The sequence below is a fragment of the Nicotiana attenuata genome, chromosome 8 (genome assembly GCF_001879085.1).
Source record: "Nicotiana attenuata strain UT chromosome 8, NIATTr2, whole genome shotgun sequence".
In the NCBI taxonomy this organism is placed as follows: Eukaryota; Viridiplantae; Streptophyta; class Magnoliopsida; order Solanales; family Solanaceae; genus Nicotiana; species Nicotiana attenuata.
This window is the reverse complement of record NC_031996.1, coordinates 15,638,911-15,646,659: the sequence shown is the minus strand read 5'-3', so window position 1 is coordinate 15,646,659 and position 7,749 is coordinate 15,638,911.

The window sequence follows — 7,749 nt, the reverse complement described above, 5'->3', positions numbered from 1 at the left end:
TACCCGAAACATTTGAGAAAAAGCATAAGTGCTCAGACGCCTGCTTGAACTAGAGGTCGCATCAACGAAGCACATAAGAGCCCCCGGGCCAGCCTAATGAGGTCTAGGGCCATATGATGAATTCAAGGATTCTCACCGACTCTGAGACCAGTTCACCTGGCAATGAGGGACAAAAATGGGTACAGAGGAACTAAAGCCACAAAGGGATTTTCTTTTATATATAGACGCGAAAAAATACATTCTCCGTCTACAAACATACTCTAGAGATACTACATACGGAATGGTGAGGTCTACGCCCCACCCCTGAGATCTACGGCTTACCGGCCTCATCTTCACTCCTCTCAGCGTCAGACAAGAGTAACCAAGCATCACGCTCGTCCGCCCTTGCTCGCGCCAACTCTTCCGAGAGAACAAAACCGCTAGCACTAATCTCCTCGAGAACCTTTCTTTGAGATTTGCAACGAGCATATTCTTCAATCCTCTCTCCAAGATCAAGGACCCTCTTCAACTCGGCTTGGGCATCGGTGGCGTCCTTCAGATAAATCGCCATCTCCTGATCGGCCTTAGTACGGTTCAGTACCGCTTCGGTCCGAGCGTCAACGATCTCAGCCCTAACCTTCGAAAGTTCGGATTCAAGCTTCGTGATCATATTCGCTTGAACTGAGGCGTTATCACGAGGAAAAAAGAGTTGGATCTCGAAGGCAGAAACTTTAGCCAAGGCGTTTTTCTCCTCTATAGCCAGAACCTCCGCCCGAGCTCTTAGCTCGTCGCAGTCACTCTCGACACGGTCAACTTCATCCCGAAGACGTTCCAGGGCCTTAGTAACAAGTGTTAGCCTCAGAAGCCAAAAGGCAGAATGCATACTCACCTAGGACGGAAAGTTACCTGCTCCATCAGATAGCTCTCATAATTCAAGCTCCGGTACACCCTATATCACCAGTATGCCAGCTCGTCTTCCTTTTCCCCACAAAGGAGCCTAAGGGATCTATCCTCATCCAGAGCTTTCCGGAGCCTGGCTACACGACAGAGCAGCTCAAACCTAAGCCTGTCAAAGGCCTGCAAATGAAAAACTTGGTAAGGAAGGGAAGACGCGGAGTTCGGAAGGCATATGTCGAAACTCACCACAAAATGCAGTTGGTGGACTTCCTCGAAGGCGGAGCACACATCTGTTTATCCAGTCTCCTCAGCCCTAATAGAATCGACCCCGGTCGAAGCACAATCGCTCGGAGAGGCCATCTTTCCAGAACCAGAAACCTCGGGTGCAGCAGGCTCGAACGATGTTTCCGTCTCAGAGGCCCGACCCCGTTTTGCCTTGCTCTGAGCGCCATCGCCCTGCATGGGCATGTCCCTCTTATTGTTATCATCCTTTATCCGGGGAACTCGCAACCCCTCCCCCTCTCTGGAGGAGCACAGCTACGCCTCTAAAGGCTCTCCGACACCTACAACAGTAGGGCCAATACGTAAAAGGGATAAATGTCTCTCCTAATGAACAAAGGATAAGGAAAAAGTAGTACACGCACATACCATGATATTTTGCTTCCCATCTGCCCCGGGACACAGCTCGCCACCAATGCTTGTCATAGGTCGAGTGGATCACCAACTCTTGGACCCAACCAGGCAGATCAGGAACGTCACCCGACGCCCATCAAGTTGCTGCAGAAAAGGAGGAAACACGGTTACGAAACTAGCTTTCACCGTGAGCAAATTTGAGAAAGCACGGGACGCTTCACTCACGCATATAGTTCCATTCTTCGGGGAATGGCATAAGCTCCACGGGGACAACGTCAGCCGTCCAAACCCGGACGAACCGACTAATCCACTCCCAATATCCATCTTCCTCATCATCAACAACAAAGGGCGTGGACAAACGGCACCGCAAGGTTAGCAGACCTCGATAGTGAAAGGGCCGGTACAACCTGACGAGATGGCTGAGCGTGAATTCAAGCCCCGCCTTCTCCACAGAAAAAACCTCATCATCAACACTATTCGCCAAAACGACGGGTGTATCTGCGCCAAGGTAACCCGATACTTCACACAGAATTCGAGCACAACCCTGTCGAGAGATCCTAGTGTGAAAGGATACATATACACATTCAAGAATCCATCTGCAGGGTCCGTGATACCCTCGCCCGGGGGAAGCACCTGTAACGCTGCCTCCTTCCCCCATCCGCAGTCTTTCCTCACCAACTCACGGTGCTCATCTCTTATCAAAGACATAGTCTTCAAGGTAAACTCCCGCGGGTCCTGAGCATTGAGAGCGGAAATCTCCCCTCTCTGCCGGGCAAACCCCAAAGTAGCAGTCATAGCTGTGGCAAGACTGGAGAATCGAAGCGGGAACTTACACAAGCGCTTTGATGCTAAGGTAACAAAGGGATCGACGCCGAAATGGAAGGATAGCTATCTAAAATAGCGGGGACTTTCCAAGAAGCGGAAGCAAGCCCATGTATATGTGGGGAAATAGCAACGGTCTGCCTGATCAAGATAGGCCCCGGGAGGCTAGTGACTCCAATCTCCAGTCCCGAGGTGGTACCTGACCTCGAGGACCTCCATCAACAAGAAGTTAGGATTAAAGAAGCCAACGGCATCATCTCCAGTCCTGAGGTGGTACCCGACCTCGAGGACCTCCATCAACAAGAAGTTAGGCTTAAAAGAAGCCAACGACATCATCTCCAGTCCCGAGGTGGTACCCGACCTCGAGGACCTCCATCAATAAGAAGTTAGGCTTAAAGAAGCCATAGGCATCATCAGTCCCGAGGTGGTACCCGACCTCGAGAACCTCCATCAGCAGGAAGTTAGGCTCCAGGAAGCCTTCAACACCTTTACAGAGTCCAAGACGGTATCCGATCTCGAAGGTTCCCCTCAAGAGGAAGAACAAGCACTTCGAGCTTTGCCCATAAAGGCTGGACCTCAGGACACCGCCTAAATCTGGGTAACCCCTCATCTGGGACCTATCTGCAACACCATAAAAGGTTATCTACGCCAAGCTCAAAGCAAGTTTTCAGATGCATAAAGATAACCCACACTCTGAGACCGCTCTCCAAAAATTCCAAGGCTCGATGCACTATTTTTATATGACTCGACAGTCCCGATGGCCCGAGTCAATCGGACCAATTCGGGCTTGTTCCAAGGAATGATGGTTGACTCAGAGAGGAACAATTTTTATCGCCCAAAGACCGGGAAGAATACTCGCACCTGAGTTAGATATTGGCAATCATCAGCAGAGGCATACATTTAGAATCCCCACAAGTGTTAAAGAAAATGAAAAACATCAAAGACGAAAGTCGAGAAAAAATTCTTATATTCATAAACGTTTGGTCACAACAGCCCGCGAGCGGTCCTTACGTATGATTACAAAATCTTGCAAAGGGCCCCTACACAGTAACAAAGAGACAAAAGGGAATACATGAAGTAAAAGCCTAAAACCTAGTCTACCCTCAAAGGTCTATCTCCGGTGGCAACGTCTTCGAGCACTATTTCCTTGGATGTACACCCTCAACGATCTCGCCCCAGTCCCTCAAAGTAGCACTTCAGAGGAGAAGACGATGAAGAAAGTAGGAGGAGCAGGAAGGGATGAAAAATGCCATATCCCGCCAAAGGTCGAGGAGCCTCATCGGCCAAGAGAACCTCGGACCAACAACGGACTTGGCGGACGTCGACCTCGCTTGCACGACTACTTTGAATTCGCTTCTTGGGACATTGAGCCGTGCATGCTACCAGCCAGGGGTGGAGCGCTACGCCGGGCCGGGAAATAAAGGTGAGCAGCGGTGTATAGTCCAAATCACTTTCTAAGTCAGAGAAAGATGACCCACCTTGTATCATCATCTTGAGTCAATAACAACAGTAGTAGCAACCATAATAACAACAGCAGCAGCGTCAAGACGGTATAATCTTGTTCGACATGGAGAAGTTCGGGCAAAAGGCCATTACATAGTTGATGAAAATACTGCCACACGACCTTGGAGCCGTGATCCCCGAACATGGTGGTTAGCAATGAAGGAAGATAGTGAGGAGAAACGGATGAATAAACGGAAGAAGACACTTAGCCTAAGAGATAATGCCTGAATGCCCCTATTAATGGGAGGTGGTAACACGACTATCAATGCCTTTGAAAGAAGGATCGGCAGGCGCAATCAATGCACCATTGAAAAATGAGTGGACGACGGTATTATGACCTTGAAGATTAGGACCGGCAGCGTACTGAATGACACCGAAAAGACAAGTCCATGGGATGTCCCAGTTATCATGAAGGCTCACGTCATAGGTTGCGTCACCAGTATGACATCGTCACAGCGAACCCAAAGAGTTGGACATCAAAATCATTTCCTATCGCTTCGTTATAGGAAATGCGGAGACTATCTGTATACGGCAGAATTGGAGGGTCCGATATCCCGTCATTTAGGTGTTTCGAAATATTACCTCAAAGCCTCGAGGCTGCAAAGATGCGCTCGAGTCTCCTTCCTCGAGGCTCACCAACACTTGGCCTGAAGAGAATATCGGTCGAGGCTAGAGTAAAAATGGGGAGTTCCCAAGACACACGGCTAAGTCTGACAAAGCATAGCCGGCCTACTCTGAACCCGAATTAGGGTGTCACATCTAGCTGTCCTATCTCCATGTCTTTACAATTAATGTATGTCGTACAATATAAGGTTTCCTCCTCAATATAAAGGGGATTTTTACTATTTTGTAGAGGACTGATATTGCTCTAACTATTCTACACAAAATATATGATAACTCTCTCTTTCTTTTCTCTCTAACACACTCTCTCGATATTGTTGCTCTTATTTACTATCTTCATACTTGTTCTTCATCTATTGCTTATCATTGGCCATAAAGAGCGTTTTTTAATTATTTCACGACTGTTAACCCTTCCCCGACTGCTCCCAATAGCTCGAGCCCGAGCTCGGGACTCAACCTCGAGGCCCCAAATCGACTAGCTCGAGGCCCTGAATGGCTGACTTATCGGTTCGATTTTTACTCTGTTTTAGCTGGCGTTTCGCCCTTAAACTTCACACACATAGCATCAACTACTTCACAACTAGCATAAAAATAGATCACGTATTTTTCGAGTCCCATCAACGAATTTAATTGTTGTTACCATTTTCACGGTAAACAAGCCCCCTCAGGCTCGGTATACCCAAGCAGGCTTCTGGCAAAGGAGCCAAACCAAAATAAAGAAAGGTACCAGCCATACACCGAAGATAGGAGAAACGCCCCGAGGCGCAACATACCCCACAATGATCGAAGGATGGATCAAAGATAGAATCCTCGGGGACACATCAACAGAACCGGTTTTGATAGGCACACAGGGCCAACAGAGGCGCCTCGCTTGTCGGAATACAACTTCAATGTCGACGTATCATACATCGTGATCGCCATCAGTAAAATCAGAGACGCTAGGTGGCCCCGGCCCGTACAATCAGACCCTTCACAAAGGAACCATAACTTAGTGTGTGAATTTCATAATGCGCAGGGGCACAGGACCGAAGATTGCCGACAACTTCGGAAAGAAGTGGCCCGATTACTTAGCAAAGGTCACCTCCGGGAATTCCTCAGCGACCGAGCCAAAAATAAGTTCCAGGAAAGAGAGGTGACCAAAAAGAACAAAGCAGATGAGCCGCAACTTGTCATCCATATGGTTTTTTGAGGTGTTGGCGCCCTGCAGGAATCCGCGACCAGGAAAGCAAAAATATTCCTCAACAGGGAAAAGCAAACTCGAGGCTCTATCTCAGCCCCACAACGGCGCACTATTAACTTCTTTTCTTGTAAACACATTTCGAATCAAACATATACTTGTGAATCTAGGTAGCTCGGCCAATATTATCAGGTCGAAGGTGACACAGTAGCTCGGGCTGCTTAACCAAATTATGCCTGCCTTTTGAATTCCTCAACGGACTCAACTAGGCGAACAACACAATGAAAGTGGAAACCGCCGTACCAGTCAATATGGCCGGCACGACCCAAAACACCAGTATGTCCACCATCAAGGGGGCTGAAGGATAAACAAATAGTGAAATAGTGATTGCAAACTACATCTTCGGTTAAGCCCGACTAAACAAAGCAGAAGACCGTACCGCATCCTCATCACAAGCTACTGAAACATATCGGGGCTCGAAACATCGCCGACACATTCTACACTAAGGTATGACCATCTCCCTTTTATTTCAATTACACTCTACGCTAACCTGAGTGCAGGTATACAATCAAAATGGCCGAAGCACTTCTCGAAGGCCTTAGGTTTCAAAAGCATGCGTTGCACTCTTTTCCTTCACCCGGGTTTTTATCCCAATAAAGGTTTTACCAGCAAGGTTTTTAATGAGGCAACACCCATATGCTACCTAAGGAAGACACAACAAGTATTCAAGGCTTATTTTGCAGTCGACCTCGAACACTGGGGGGCATCCCCCCGGAAGATGACCTTCTCGAAGAAGCTAAGATATGCTGAATAGGGTCTCGATACGAAAAATAATATACCGGGCCAAACGGTCGAACGATTCATGCCCGCATAGAATAACCGAGCCCTCAACAGCAAAGACATGTATGCTTGCACCAAGCAATTGAAGAATAATTTCAAAAAGCATTTTGCGTTTCAAAGAAGCTCGGTATTTTTGCAAAAATGGCTCCTCTGTCAAAAAAACATCCCGAACACTCGAGGACTGCCTGAATGACCTCAGAGTCGGAGCTCAAAACTCATATGCCCTCAACGAGGCAACATCAAAGTCACAAAATGGCTCTAAATCCAGAAGCGCCCCGAACACTCGGGGACTGGCATCAAAATCTCAAAAATCGCTCGGCCTCCAGGTCGGAAACTCCAAAATCGTAAGCCCTCAATAAGGCAATACCAAGTTTACAAGTAATGGCACCCGAGCCAAGGAACCCTCGATAACTCGGGGACTGTCTCCAATCGCCACTTATCAAAAACCCGAGGCTATAAGACCCCAAGAGGGCAGGCTCGGTCTCGTAAGACCTGTATAAGGCAACAACAATATTTGTAAGACCTCAAGCAAAGCATGAACCACACTTGTACCAAGTGGCAATATCTGTAAGACCTCAAGCAAGGCATGAACCATACTTCTACCAGGTATCCAAAACTGTAAGACCTAAAAGGCATGTAAAACTTCTAAGACCTTACTAAAGGCATAAACCCGATCTCAAAGTTAAGGCTATATATCGAACTTGTAAGACCCCTAAAAGGCATACCCTCGATATAGACGTCGAAATTACTTCATTCGGGACTAAAAGGCTTCGGCCAAACACAAATGACTACGATCACAAGGCTGTACCAGGCAAAATAATACGATTCAGGGACGCCCGACCGTCGCTACAAAATCATAGGCTTTCTATTACTTCGAAAAGAATCGGTTAAACAGGCTACCCTCGACATAGGCAAAAGAGCTTCAACCATGTCGGTTCCATATTACAGGCTTCTAGCTACTTAGCCATCGAGCCAAACCTCCCGAGGTGCTCGATCATCGCCACATAACGACTCATAATCGAGGTCTTTATCAAACCGTCGAAGAGTCAGGCAAACACAATCTCAAAAATCCTTAACGAGGGAAAAATAAGCCTATACTAAAGGTCACATCGACCAAAGCGTAAGAACCATTGTCGCCCGCTCACACAAAAGGTCACATCGACCCAAAGCGTAAGAGCCATTGTCGCCAGTTCACACAAACGGTCGCACCGACCCAAAGCGTAAGAGCCACTATCACTAGCTTGAAATTCAAAACCTTGAGGGTCGAATGAGCTTGA